Source organism: Triticum aestivum, chromosome 6D (assembly GCF_018294505.1).
Source record: "Triticum aestivum cultivar Chinese Spring chromosome 6D, IWGSC CS RefSeq v2.1, whole genome shotgun sequence".
Classification (NCBI taxonomy): Eukaryota; Viridiplantae; Streptophyta; class Magnoliopsida; order Poales; family Poaceae; genus Triticum; species Triticum aestivum.
Window position 1 is genome coordinate 459690944 of NC_057811.1, and position 15269 is coordinate 459706212.

General features: G+C 49.5%; 1 pseudogene; it reads left to right on the forward strand.

Moving 5' to 3' along the window:
* Positions 1–1395: 1395 nt before the first annotated feature.
* On the forward strand, positions 1396–3392 carry LOC123141995 (uncharacterized; annotated as a pseudogene).
* The last annotated feature ends 11877 nt before the right edge of the window (positions 3393–15269 follow it).

Genomic DNA, 15269 nt, shown 5'->3' on the forward strand with positions numbered 1-15269 from the left:
GATAAAACATAAATAAACGTGGAAGTGGAGGAAATCACCATTTCCTCGCCGGCCCCTTCCCCTTCGGGTTGTAGGCGCGGCTGTGCCCCTCCTCCACGTAGGCATCGACGTTCGAAGGTGCATCGTCGACCGAGCTAGAGGTGGAGCCGTCCATCAGGCTGGAGTCGGAGTTGCACCTTTTGCCCAACAGCCTGCGGAGCAGGCGGTCCTGCTCCTTCGCATGGCGGTCCGTCTTTGCCTTCGTCGCCGCCTTCTTGTTTGCCTCGCCCTCCGACAACTCGATGGCGAGTCGGAGCGCCTTGGCATTCTTACGACGTAGATGTCGCGCATCCGTCTCCGTCGTTGTGAGAAAGCGGCGAAGGTCCGATGCGAGGAGCGTGGCCTCGGGATCGACCGGCGCGCGAACATCCCCTCCCCCGCCGCCGCCCTCTCCCTCGCCCGTTGCCGCTCACGTTAGGCTGCTCGTGCCCGTCGGCCCCGGCAAGGGCACAGGGACCCAGCGGTGGCCGGGTACCACTTCCGGAGCAGAGCTGAAGGAGCGGAGCGGCCAGAGCTGCCGCTGGGCAGGACGGGCCGGCGACGTTGTCGCGCGCTGGCGAAGTAGAACCGCCACTGCCGGGTCCGCCTTGGTCGAGCTGCGAACGCCTCAACTCAATGCGGAGGGCGACCTCCTCCACACCGCCGTGCTCCGCTTCGCGCATCATGCTTGCCCAGTCGTCGTCGTAGCCGGAATCCCCACCAGGGCTAGCGCTGCTTTGGTCGCCCGCCATTGAATGGGTTCGGGGATCGGAAGTGGATTGTCCAGAGAGGGGACTGAAGTGGACTGCGGTCTATGGTTTTCCGGATGAGGATATTTGTGAGGCACGCGTGGGCTAGGCTGGGCCAAGCCGACGTGGCGGACACGCCCGGGCCGCCAAATTTGAACTAGATATGAGGGACGCCGGATAGTCCGGATGTTTGAGGACGGTTTAAAACGCCCGGCTGGGTTTGGTTTTTCACGACCGATCAGTGACCAGGCCGTCCGTCTAGACATTTGGCAACGGTTTGGGGTGGCCGGTTGTAGATGCTCTTAGGGTAGGTCGATGAAACTGTGTCTATGGTGGTGTGGTTTGGGCTGTGGGAGATTTCAGTTTGCTTGGTGCGGGCATCTTTTCTTTTCCCCGAATTGGCGCTGGTGTGACATACTGTACGTACGCATGCTTGTGGGTCTGGCGGTTTTTCCAAAAAAAAAAAGTCAAACTAACCAGCCTCCAGATTGTAACCGACTCGGACTCCGATCGAGAAGAACCTAGCTTGCGCCTATAACTGACTCCAGAGTCCAGACACCGGAGTAGATTCGGTCAGAGGGTGTCTATTCCACGAAAAAAGGAAACTACTAAAATCAATCGAACCGGCCGGCCTCCAGATAAGTTTGTAGCCGACCCCGACTCCAAGTCCCATCGAGGTGACCCCCAGCTCTGCAGCTCCCACCTATAAGTACTTACGAGTCAAAGAACAAGAGCACGTGTATCCTCTCGCCACCGCCGCCGCTGCCGCCTCAGTTTTGTGTATTCGATCGACGGAACGAAAAGCCCGCCCGCCCCCGCGATCGATCAGTGGAGTGAGACGATGGAGGGCAAACCAGCGAGTACGGAGACGCAAACGCCCATGCGTCCGGACGGTGCCGACGAGGAGATGGCTCATGAGGCGGAGAGATTCGCTACGTACATAGTTACTGGGAGTCTGCATGGAGCAGAACCTGCGGTTTCTTCATAGACCAAAGTGAGTATATAGTAACTAACAAATCGCATCGTTTACTTTAGCTAGTACTATAGGTCATGCATGCCAGATCACCCCAGCTGTGTACTGTACTTAATTTGCTGTTTATTGATTGACACATGCTTCACCTTTCTACAGCTGCGTTGAGTTCCATGCAATATACACACTACACCCCCGGACGCATCCCAACCAATAGTGCCGGGTCAACCCCGGAGACCTTGCAGATCTTCTCCATCAAGCTCCCGGAAATAGCTGGTGGCCTTAAGTGGCCATTGTCTGTGTATGGCGTGGTTGCTGCCCGTGACATCGTGGATCACAACCGCAACATTCTCTTCTCCTGCATTAGGAGCCAGGCCCAGGAATTGAAACATGATGTATGTATTGCTACTATCTTTTGATTTTCCTTTTGAGATTGTGTGCCCCCCTACCTTAGTCCTCTCTTGTTGATTAAAATATATTCACTGATGGTGCTTGCAGGATCCTTTTTTGCGATTGACTGGGCCAACCCGTGCAATTGTGTGTTCGGACACGGTCGAATTTGAAATCCAACTGAAAGTAAAAGGTACAACACAGTCTCAAGATGAAGCATTGATCAGATGTGCACGCGATTGCAATGGAGGATTTGGTCATGGTGTATCTACAGTTTGCTATAAGAACTCTCGCTGCACACTTGAGTTATGTTTGCAGCGAGTTGCTCAAACGGTCCAGGCCACTATCTTGGGTATCCAAGTTGTGAAAGGGTCATGGCCTTTTGAATATGGTGCACGAGTTGCTTGCTCCTCGCTATCAGGTGAAATTGTAAACACTGATGCTGGACTTGCTCGTATTATTAATCCCTCGATCGTCTAGCCAAATTGTGCTGCTTGATTCAAAAGATGGAGCAAAACTGAAAGGTTTTGATGGTTACCTGCATGTGTGGAGGCAAGTTGTCTCTGTAGGAACCAGAGGAGAATTGGGCGTTGAGATACAAGCCTACTCCAAATCTGGCGATATCGCTACATGGGGTCATGTTAGTTTCATGACCAAATTTTGCAACATAAGTCAGGAGAAATGTTCCCTTGATGGCGCTGAGGTGTTGATTACTGTTGCTTGGTCCCTAGTCCCTACGGAAAGGTGTTTAATCATGGATGATGGAAGCCGCAGAGGGAATCTTGTTTGAAGCTAGAAGATATCAGTCAGGAAAGACTAAAAGGAGAGAGCAAATCAACAGAACACCAATCAAACCCTTACTCAAAGTAAGAGTATAACTTATTAGAGGTTGTTAGTATATCTTTATTTGTTAGCTATGTAATTTGACCAACTATTTGTGTACAAACTGTATTGCATAGATTGTGTGCCAGTGCTACTCCACCTCTATTCAAAGTAGGGTGTGTGTGGCACAACATGTGCCTTAACTAAGAAATCAATCAATCAATCTTGTTTAACAAGCGATTCAGGCACGTCAGACCGCCCTTGTATAATGCAAAAGGGGAGATGTCTTTTTTTTTTCACGAAACTTCGGCAGGGATGCCACCGAGCTACTTAATTTGCTGCTTATCAAGTTATATTGTAATTTCCGTGAATTGTTCTTTCTTTGTACATTACAATAAAATGTTGTATATATGATGGCACTTATGATGATTAATTAGTGAAGTTGCCCGGCTTTATCTTGCTGCCATATGCATGCGTTGTTTTTCTAGCTAATTATGGGAAAGGAAGGATGCCACATTTGTAGCACTACATCTTGAGATCTGGTTGACAGATGATGTTTTTGGACATTCAGGTGAACTGCATTGGCGACAACCGTATAGGATTACCCGACCGACCCCGCGTCGCTCTTGTAGGAGCGAATCGGGGGGTGGGGGGTCATTGGCCATCGCCGGCGCTCTCTCCCGCTCCCCTTTCACTCGTCGCCATCGCCTCGCCACAGGACCGCCGGTGATAGTTGCAGTGAGGATCTGGTTGCACCGTCCTTCTGCGGGGGGCTCTGAAATCATGGTGGCGGCCTCAGGTGATGGTGCATCGCCGGCTTCGCAGCTAGCGGGAGCCTCTGGTTCTGGCCGACGGCCTTGGCTGCACAGGCATCGAGGTCAATGCCCCCCGCCACGATGTCCCATGTTGCTCGCGTGCGCCCGCAAGAGATCGTCCTTCGGAGGTGCGGTGGCAGAGGCCTTAGATGAGGATCGAAGGCATGTGGGTCGTGGGGCTTCCGCCGGTTTGGCGGCGCCACCCTGCTGATCCGACGAGGTGGCTCCGCTCGAGATTCGTGGCTAGAAGACTGCGGCGCACCTTGTTGGTGCTGCCGGGATGGTCGGCCTAGGGTCATGGGTGCTGCAGCGAGGAGGTCTGTGGCGCCTTGGTTCCTGTTCGCCAAAAAATCTGCCTTTTGTACTCCTAGATCCAGCCATGTCGGCCTCGGGGCCGACGGGCCTCAATAGGGGTCTCTTCGGCAAGAGAGCAATCAGAAGTGGTGTTCTTCATCATCGTTGTTGATCCGTCTGGTGACCACTCCAGCCTACAGCTGTGGCCTCGCTGTGGAATGCGGCGATCACCGAAAGGTTTTCATGTGGGTTTCTCCCTCCAGATCTGGTGTTTGCCTTGGGCCATGAGATGCAATGTCTGGACCACGGCTTGACGCAGAGGGTATAATTGTGCAAGGAGGGCGGGTCATCGCATGTAGATGCTGGGATCGCAAAACATTGATTGCAGTAACACATGATGGACTTCGAGGTTGGTGCTACTCGTGCACCCGGTCTCGAGCTCCAGGGTGAAAACCTAGGTCATACCTGACAGTGATGATGTTTTTACATCATTACCTTTTTAAAGGCATTGCTCAGATATGCTCAAATTGGTTCTTCAGGGTGAGAACCTAGAATCTGGCCTTTGATAATTGGATCTGGTGACAACAACGCTTAAGCATCGCTCCCTTTCTGAAGGCGTTGCCATTGAAAAATCTTGTCGTACTTGTGGTGTCATGAGATGTTTGGTGCGAATATGGTCATTGATGTAGTTTGTTGATCGCGGATTTGATCGCTTCGGAGTTTTTCTCCTTTCCCTCGCTTAGGCATAACCTTGATCTTTTATGACGTTGTTATTTGTCGGCGTGTTTTTTATGTGTGTTTGTGTTGCTCGTGTGCATCATATCTATGTAGAGGCCGGGTGTGTGCTCATTGTGCTCATTTAGTTTGTATTATCTTGATGCTTTATTTTGTGTCCATAAAATCAACCCTTTGTGTGAAAAAACTTGATCGATATGTACTCATCTCTTTCCAGAGTACAAAAAGAGACGGATTTCGGATGTGTGATTATTGTGTTTGTTTATCTTGATGCTTCATTGTGCACCAAGATTCATGCGCTTGATCCAACGACGGGCACCACATTGCCTGCGAATTGATGTCATTGTGTTTGTATTATCTTATGCGAGAGGGTCCACGTTCAAAGCGCTAATCCAACGAGACTAGTTGATTGGCGTCGCGCTGGTCCGACGGAACGTACGATATATAGGGATCCTAATCCTAGTAGTTCTTCGATAATTATGCCAACTATTTTGTGTCCAATCCGGAGGCGGACTCTGGAAAGAAACGATTTATATATTGTTTGCAGATCGTTCGATTGAACGTGGAGTCGATCGATCGAGCCATGGCCGCCGCGCAGCGCTACCGCACACGGCTGTTTGTGGCGGCGCCGGACGACGGTGAAGGAGGCTACCTCCTCTTCAGCCTCGACCTCAACCGTCTCTTCTCCTCCCAGGAGAAGCCCCAGCCCCAGGCCGACGCCGACTGCCCGCCGCCGCCGCTGCCGCTGCTCAGCCTGCCCGACCCCGTCGCCTGCTTTAAGAGAATCCACTCCAATGAGTATATGGTGTTCTCGGACTCTCCGTGCGGCGACCTCATTGCCGGCATCGGCGCCAACGGGCGGACCCTGCTCTACGACGGCGCCGCCTTCACCCGCGGCCCCGACATGATCTCCCCTAAGCGTTTCGTGTTCTTCCTAGTCCCCGTGCGCCGCCGCATGTTCTTCGCCATCACCGCCTACCCCGAATACGACTCGGGACCCCAGTTCGAGGCTCTCCAGCAGCAGCCGAGCCCTGGCGGCAGCAGCCGCTGGGCCTGGAGCGCCGTCCCGGACCCGCCGGGCCTCGCCTGCCGCCGGGCGGAAGTCAAGGCCTACTTTGTGTCGGGTGCGCGCGTCTGGGTATCCGTGCGGTACCAGGGCACCTACTCCTATCACACGGGGCGCCGCCGGTGGCGTGCGGAGGGCGCCTGGGAGCTGCCCATCTACCGGAGGGGCGTGCTAGTTTCGGACTTCCTCGGCACCGGCCGGCGGCTGCTCTTCGGCTTCCGTGCTTTAGATAAGTATGACAATGAGAATCCCTTCTGCGCCGTCGACATGGACGCCAGTCCGCCAGCGGTCGTCGCGACCTGGCCGGAAACATATCCTGCTAAGCAGCTGTGGCGTGCTGGATATGGAACATGCGGGCAAATGGCCCAGGTCGGGTACTATGGAGGTGGTAGGTTTTGCCTCTGGGTAGCCAATCACGACAACAGCAAGAAACAGCGACGCAGCATTCTCAGTTTCATGGCTGTCCAGCTCTCCCCGGAGCTGCTCCTGCTGGAGCGCCAACTCACCGACTACATGCTACCCATAAGCTCGCGCTATTTTGGTGCTGATGTAATAATGTAGCCAACTCAGAACAGACTAGGCAAGTAGGCAAAGATACCCTGCTCGGGCGACCGGTGGTGTGGGGCTCCAATTCTACTCAATTTTTTTTCACCATAGTGGAATGCATCAAGCTTTGGCGTAGATTCTTGTTGTCTTCTTGGGTGGCGAGGCTAGTCTTTCTCGCCGTCCGAGCGGACAGCAAGATTTGTGTCAGACACTTTAGACATTAGTAGAAATAGGGCTTACGTTCGGGCCAGATAAGCCCATTAGTCCCGGTTCAGTCACGAACCGGGACCCATGGGCCCATTGGTCCCGGTTCGTGAGGCCAGGGGGCCTGCGGGGCCTTGTGTGGGCATTGGTCCCGGTTGGTGGGACGAACCGGGACCAAAGGGCCTCGCTCCTGGCCCATCATCATTGGTCGTGATTGGTGGCTTGAACCGGGACCAATGAGTGTCCTTTAGTCCCGGTTCCAGCCATGAACCGGGACCAATGTGATGCCTATATATACCCCCTCGCCGGCGAGCAGAGCACTCCACACTGCTATGTTTTTCTGGCCGGCGAGGGGAGGGCTTTGTGGTGCTCTAGCTCACCTCCTATGCACATGAGGTGTTCGATGGAATGCCCGAGCCACACTACTTAAGCTTTCTCCTCTCCAAGCTTAACCTCCAAGCTCCATTTTCCACAATATTTGTCTAGGTTTAGCGGTCCGTCGCGTCCCGTCTCCGTCTTCACCGCCGTCGATCGCCCGCGCCGATCTCGTCGCCGGCACCACCGTGGTGAGCCTCTTGTTCTTATCTTCTTTCTGAAAGGAAAAAAATTCTTACTTGTATGTTTAGATAGATACTTGCATAATTTTCTTACTTTTATTATTGCTTCTTATTATATAGTGCGATGGTTTTGGTATCCGCCCCCGTCGGCCCTCGTCCTGTCTATGATTCGGATGTGGTATATATTATCTTTATAACTATTTGGTTCATTTATTGTTTATGACAATTATGCCGACCAACGTGACATAGATTTTATTTATCTAGGAGGTATGTGAACCGGAAATTCCAACCGACCCTATTGTCGAGAGGTTAAATTTAGTTGAAGAAGAAAACAATTTCTTGAAGGAAAAAATAAAAAAATTGAGGAGGAGAAGATGATATTGGAGTTGCATGTTGCGGATGTCGTCGATGATCACAAGATCAAGATGGATGCAATGCGCTTGAAAATTAGAAAGATTAGAAAATATGTCATTCATACTGAGGCTTGGTATCATTATGCCGTTGGATCAATTGTTACCTAGTTGCGATTATGATCGCATTTGTTTTCGCATTGAAACGTTTTACATAGTTTCAATGTACGGTTTAATTAATTAGATGCTCTGGAGAGTTATATGTTGTTAGATGAGAACTATGTATGTACTTTGGTTTTAATGTGATGATGAACTTCTATTAATTTGGTCACTTAATTATCTATTCATGATGTTCTGTAATGGTTTTTGACACACTTAATTATATATAATGCACACAGATAAACCGGCAATGGATGTACGGTAACAGACACACCCCCGAGTACATTAAGGGCGTGCATAATTTTCTCGAAGTGGCTGAGGCAAACAAGCAGAATGGTTTTATGTGTTGTTCATGCCCTATATGTGGGAATACGAAGTCTTACTCTGACTCGAAAACCATTCACACCCACCTGCTTTATAAGGGTTTCATGCCACACTATAATGTTTGGACCAAGCACGGAGAAATAGGGGTTATGATGGAAGACAGCGAAGAAGAAGAGGACGATGATAACTATGTGCCCCCTGAATACGGTGGTGCTACAACGGGGGAAGCTGCTGAAGATCGAGAGGAACCAGACGATGTGCCCGATGATGATCTCTGCCGGGTCATTGTTGATGCAAGGAAACAGTGCGAAAATCAAAAGGAGAAGCTCATGTTCGATCGCATGTTAGAGGATCACAAAAAAGGTTTGTACCCCAATTGCGAAGATGACAACACAAAGCTCGGTACCGTACTGGAATTGCTGCAGTGGAAGGCAGAGAATGGTGTGCCTGACAAAGGATTTGAGAAGCTACTGAAAATATTGAAGAAGAAGTTTCCAAAGGATAACGAATTGCCCGACAGTACGTATGCAGCAAATAAGGTTGTATGCCCTCTAGGATTGGAGGTGCAGAAGATACATGCATGCCCTAATAACTGCATCCTGTACTGTGGTCCGTACGAGGATTTGAACGCATGCTCGGTATGCGGTGCATTGCGGTATAAGATCAGACGAGATGACCCTGGTGATGTTGACGGCGAGCGCCCCCGGAAGAGGGTTCCTGCCAAGGTGATGTGGTATGCTCCTATAATACAACGGTTGAAACGCCTGTTCAGAAACAAAGAGCATGCCAAGTTGATGCGATGGCACAGTGAGGACCGTAAGAAAGACGGGAAGTTGAGAGCACCCGCTGACGGGTCGCAGTGGAGAAAAATCGAGAGAAAGTACCGGGCTGAGTTTGCAGGTGACCAAGAAACGTATGGTTTGGTTTAAGCGCGGATCGCATTAATCCTTCGGGGAGCAGAGCAGCAATCACAGCACCTGGCCCGTGACTCTATGTATGTATAACCTTCCTCCTTGGATGTGCATGAAGCGGAAGTTCATTATGATGCCAGTTCTCATCCAAGGCCCTAAGCAACCCGGCAACGACATTGATGTGTACCTAAGGCCATTAGTTGAAGAACTTTTACAACTGTGGAATGGAAACGGTGTACGTGTGTGTGATGAGCACAAACAGGAGGAATTTAACCTGCACGCGTTGCTGTTTGTAACCATCAACGATTGGCCCGCTCTCAGTAACTTTTCAGAACAGACAAACAAGGGATATCATGCATGCACGCACTGTTTAGCTAACAATGAAAGTATATACCTAGACAAATGCAGGAAGAATGTGTACCTGGGCCATCGTCGATTTCTTCCGACCAACCATCAATGTCGAAAGAAAGGCAAGCATTTCAAAGGCGAGGCAGATCACCGGAAGAAGCCCGCCATGCGTACCGGTGATCACGTACTTGCTATGGTCAATGATTTACACGTAATCTTTGGAAAGGGTCCCGGCGGACTATCTATTCCGAATGACGCTGAGGGACGCGCACCCATGTGGAAGAAGAAATCTATATTTTGGGACCTACCGTACTGGAAAGACCTAGAGGTCCGCTCTTCAATCGACGTGATGCACGTGACGAAGAACCTTTGCGTGAACCTACTAGGCTTCTTGGGCGTGTATGGGAAGACAAAAGATACACCGGAGGCACGGGAGGACCTGCAATGTTTGCACGAAAAAGACGGCATGCCTCCAAAGCAGTATGAAGGTCCTGCCAGCTACGCTCTTACCAAAGAAGAGAAAGAAATCTTCTTTGAATGCCTGCTCAGTATGAAGGTCCCGTCTAGCTTCTCGTTGAATATAAAGGGAATAATAAATATGCCAGAGAAAAAGTTCCAGAACCTAAAGTCTCATGACTGCCACGTGATTATGACGCAACTGCTTATGGTTGCATTGAGGGGGCTTCTACCAGAAAACGTCCGATTAGCCATTGTGAAGCTATGTGCATTCCTCAATGCAATCTCTCAGAAGGTGATCGATCCAGAAATCATACCAAGGCTAAGGAGTGATGTGGCGCAATGTCTTGTCAGTTTCGAGCTGGTGTTCCCACCATCCTTCTTCAATATCATGACGCACGTCCTAGTTCATCTAGTCGACGAGATTGTCATTCTGGGCCCCGTATTTCTACACAATATGTTCCCCTTTGAGAGGTTCATGGGAGTCTTAAAGAAATATGTCCGTAACTGCGCTAGGCCAGAAGGAAGCATCTCCATGGACCATCAAACAGAGGATGTCATTGGATTTTGTGTTGACTTCATTCCTGGCCTTAATAATGTTGGTCTCCCTAAATCGCGGTATGAGGGAAGACTGACTGGAAAAGGCTCGCTTGGAGGGGACTCAATAATATGCAGGCACGGGCATTCTTGGTCTCAAGCACAATACACAGTTCTACAGAACTCTACCTTGATGACCCCGTATGTCGATGAACACAAGAACAGTTTGCGCTCCAAACACCCAGAGCAATGTGATGACTGGATTACATGTGAACACATCAGGACTTTCGGCAGTTGGTTGGAAACACGTCTCAGAGGTGACAACACTGTTTGTGATGAGCTGTATTCGTTGTCCAGGGGACCATCTTCGACTGTATTGACTTACAAAGGATATGAGATAAATGGGAATATATTTTACACGATCGCCCAAGATCTAAAGAGCACCAACCAATAAAAAAGAATGAACTGGAAAACTTTTATGAAACTCTAATAGCAAAAACGGTAAACTAAAAGAATGAACTAGAAAACTTTAATGAAACTCTAATAGAAAAAAGAATGAACTAGAAAACTTTAATGAAACTCTAATAGCTAAAGGAATCAACCAAAAAGCTTTTTAAACATCTAGTATTATTGAAACTAAAATTATATAAAATTTATGCAACTAAAATAATATAAAATTTATGCAACTAAAATTATTAAAGTATTTTTTGTTCAAAACATTAAAAGCAAAAAGAATTTTCATAAAATAAATAAAAAAGCAAAAAAGAAAATAAAATAAATAAGTAGAAACAAAATAAAATAAATAAGTAGAAACAAAATAAACTTTAGTAAATAAGTAGAAACAAAATAAACTTTAATATAGTAAAATAAATAAACTTTAATAAAATAAATAAAAATAGCAACAGTAAGTAGAAACAAAATAAAATAAATAAAGCAAAAAATAAAATAGAAAAAATAAAAAAAGTGCCACCTACTGGGCCACCACGACCTGGATACGCCTAGAAACCCAACCATGGGCCAGGTTTCAGGCCCGCAGAAGGCCCAGCAGGCCCACAGGCAACATAGTGTGTGATTAGGCCCAGTAAGCCTGCATTTGAGAGGAGCTCGAGAGGGCAGCCGCAGTGGGGCTTATAAACCACTCCGAGCTCCTCTCAACTAGCTAGGTGAGACTAAACATTTCGCTGCGGGGCAGCACAAGGCATTTGGTCCCGGTTGGTGGCACCAACCGGGACTAAAGGGGGGCATTGGTTCCGGTTGGTGCCACCAACCGGGACCAAAGGCCTCTTTTCAGCAGCCCAAAGGGGCCTTTGGTCCCGGTTGGTGGCAGCATTCGGGACTAAAGGGGGGCTTTGGTTCCGGTTGGTGCCACCAACCGGGACCAATGATCTTGGTATATAAGCAACACTTGTCCAAATTTTTAGTTTTCATCTCATTTCCCACCCCCCCCCGATGACGCCGACGACAACGACGCCGCCAGGCTGCCCTGCCGCACCGCCGTCGCCCGCGCCCGCCGTCGCCGTCGCCCGCGCCCGTCGTCGTCGCCGTTCCCGCGCCCGTCGTCCCCGCGCCCCGACGCTGTCACCTTCCCGCGCCGCCCCGACGCCGTCGGCGCCCCACGTCGCCCCGTTGCCGTCACCTCCCCAAGCTCACCCCGACACCGTCGCCGCCCCGTGTCGCCCCGACGCCGCCGCCGCCCCGACGCCATCACCACCCCGCGCCACCACTGCCGCGACGCCGTCGCCGCGCCGCCCCACGGTCCGGCAGCCTTCCGATTTTTTTTCATATATGTGATGATGTTGATATGTTGTTGTTTTTTCATATGATGTTTTTTTGTGCATATGATGTTTTTTTCATATGATTTTTTTTCATATATGTATTATTTTTTTATTTAGGTTGTTAATTAGTAGATATCGATTTTAGGTTAGTGCATTTTAGGTTAGTTTAGAGGAAAAAGTAAAACAAGGAAAAGGAAGAAAAGAGGAACAAGGACGAAGGAAGAAAAAGGAGTGGAAAAGGAAAATAAGAAGAGGAAGAAAGGAGAAGAAGAGGAGAGGAAGAAGAGGAGAAATAAATAAGAAGAGAAAAAAAAGAAAAAAAAGGGGAGAAGAAGAAAGGAATAGAAGAGAAGAAGAAAAAAATTGAGTAATTTCTATTTTTTTCTTCGTCACCTCTATTCCTTTCTTCTTCTCCTCTTTTTTTCTTCTTTTTTTTCTTTGATCTTCTCCTCTCTCTATTCCTTTCTTCTTCTCCTCTTTTTTCTTCTTCTTCTTCTTCCTGTTCTTATTTTTTATCGGGTATGTCGTTGTCGATATACCACCTCCCCGATAACTTCGACATGAGGGGGGATCGATATACCCCCTCCCCGATAACTTCGACATGAGGAGGGGGGAGGGGGTCGAGGGGTCGAGGGTTCGAGGGTCGAGAGTTTAAGGGTTCGAGGGTCGTCGAGGGGCCGAGGGTTCGAGGGTCGAGGGTCGTCGAGGGGTCGAGGGTTCGAGGGTCGAGGATTGCTGAGGGGTCCAGAGGTTGCCTAGTGTCAAAGTATTGAAGAAATCCATGGCTTCATCATTAGCCGGAAGTAACCGGGGCATGATGGTACGAAGTTCTCCAAAGTTATTCTGGAACGGAGTCCCGGATAGGATAATTCGCCTTTTGGTACAAATTTCAGCAAAGGCCTTCCAAATAGCGATATTTGGAATGCTCTTGCTGTACTTTGTACCAAAAAGCGAATTATCCTATCTGGGATTCCGTTCCAAAATAACTTTGGAGAGCTTCGTACCATCATGCTCCTGTTACTTTCGCCTAGTGATGAAGACATGGTTTTGTTGAATCCTTTGACACTAGACAAACGTGACATGAGGGGGTAGAGGGTCGTGGATCGCCGAGAGGTCGAGGGTCTTGAACTAGGGTAGAGGGTCGAGGGTCACCGAGGGGTCGAGGGTCACCGAGGGGTTGAGGGTCGAGGGTCGTCGAGGGGTCGAGGGTCGAGGGTCGTCGAGGGGTCGAGAGGTTGCCTAGTGTCAAAGTATTGAAGAAATCCATGGCTTCATCATTAGCCGGAAGTAACCGGGGCATGATGGTACGACGTTCTCCAAAGTTGTTCTGGAACGGAGTCCCGGATAGGATAATCCTCCTTTTGGTACGAATTTCAACAAAGGCCTTCCAAATAGCGATATTTGGAAGGCTCTTGCTGAACTTTGTACCAAAAAGCGAATTATCCTATCTGGGACTCCGTTCCAAAACAACTTTGCAGAGCTTCGTAGCATCATGCGCCTGTTACTTTCGCCTAATTAATGATGAAGACATGGTTTTGTTGAATCCTTTGACACTAGACAAAAGTCGGACAATCATAAGAGAGGCGGTCCGGCCCGAACCCTAGAAGCGCTGCCGAGGCCACCCAAATTTACCAAGTTAAAAGAGCGTTGTCGTCGAGGCCACCCCGAACCCTTGAAGCGTTGCCGAGGCCACCCCAAACCCTAGAGAAGCACTGTGGCCACTAATTAATATAATTCCTTGTTGTGATTAGCTAGCTAGGTATACGTTTGCCACTAATATATCGATCTGTCATGTTTGTATAATAATTGCCATGTTGTAATATTTGCAGAAACTATGGAGCACGGCCGAGACGAGGAAGCAGAACAGGTGTTGGGGGACATAATCGCAGCCTGAGGTGATGTCATGTCGTATCTCAACGAAAGCGATGGTCTGGAAGGAGAGGGTGAAGCAGGCTACGGTTATCGAACAACGGAGGAGGAAGGACATGGTTATGATGGCTCCGGTGACCGAATGCCGGTGCAAGAAGGAGACCGTGATGACGGCTCCGGTGACCGAACAGAGTTCGGCCAGGTGTATATATATATTATTTAAGCCTGTGCTGACTAGCTAATTGATGCATTCATTGTTTTGGTATGTACACATATTAACTCTCGTCTTTCTTCTTTTTTCTAGCCCTCCGGATCGAGCACAACTTCGATAAAGAGACGAGGCCCGAAGAAAAAGTTGCGCTCGGATGAAAGGTTCACGTTCACAGCAATCGCGCGCGATGGCCAACCGATTGAACCCCTCCGGACCAAGGAAGCATCTTCTGCTCAGTGCGGGGTTCTTGTTAGGGACATGATCCCGACCAGCATCGAGCTATGGAATCAGCCTAAGAAGGAAGAGCTTCAAGTTTCTTTTGTCGAAGATAGACAGAAAGAGGATCTTTGGAAAGCGCTGAAGGTAAATTTCACCCTGCCGGAAGAGGAGGATCCGGAGAATCCAGTTATAGAGCCATTGATCAAGTCCTCTGCTCTTAAGAATATGGCAGATCTATTCAAGAGGTGGAAGAATGAGCTGAAAGCAAAGTTTGTCGAGAAAAAAAAAGACACCAGAATTCATTGGCCGGTATGAGAAGCTCAGAGATCAATGGGACGCATTTGTGGCCAACAAGACATCGGAGAGGAGTAAGAAGATGTCAGCGACAAACAAGATAAATGTTGCGAAGCAGGAGCATCACCATCGCATGGGGTCAGGTGGCTACCTCAAAGCCCGGCCGTTGTGGGCCAAGGCTGAGAATGACCTGCTTGATAAAGGGGTCAAACCAGAGACATTGAACTGGCCAGACCATTTAAGGACTTGGTTCTTCGGGGTTGGCGGAACCTTGGACCCTATAACAGGGAAGTGCGTTTGGACGAGAGAGCAACTGCGAATACCCGTCACGAAGCTTCAGGACTATATCGCCGCAGCGCAGGAAGGGACGTTCGCTCCAGACAGATAGAAGGACAAGCTCACAATGGCCCTCGAGAATCCTGAGCACCCTGGACGGACACGAGGCACGCCAGGCTCTGTTCCGTGGAAGGTTGGGTTTCCGGACGCAGGCGGTTACAAATGCCAAGAGAGGAGGAGGAAAGTGGAGCAGAGCAAACTGCAGGAGCTGCACGCAAGGGTACGGAAGCTAGAAGAACGAGAAGCAGTTCGAAGTAAGTGACCTGCCGAAGCTACCCCGCCATCTCAGCGGACAAGCAGCGTGGCTTCCACCG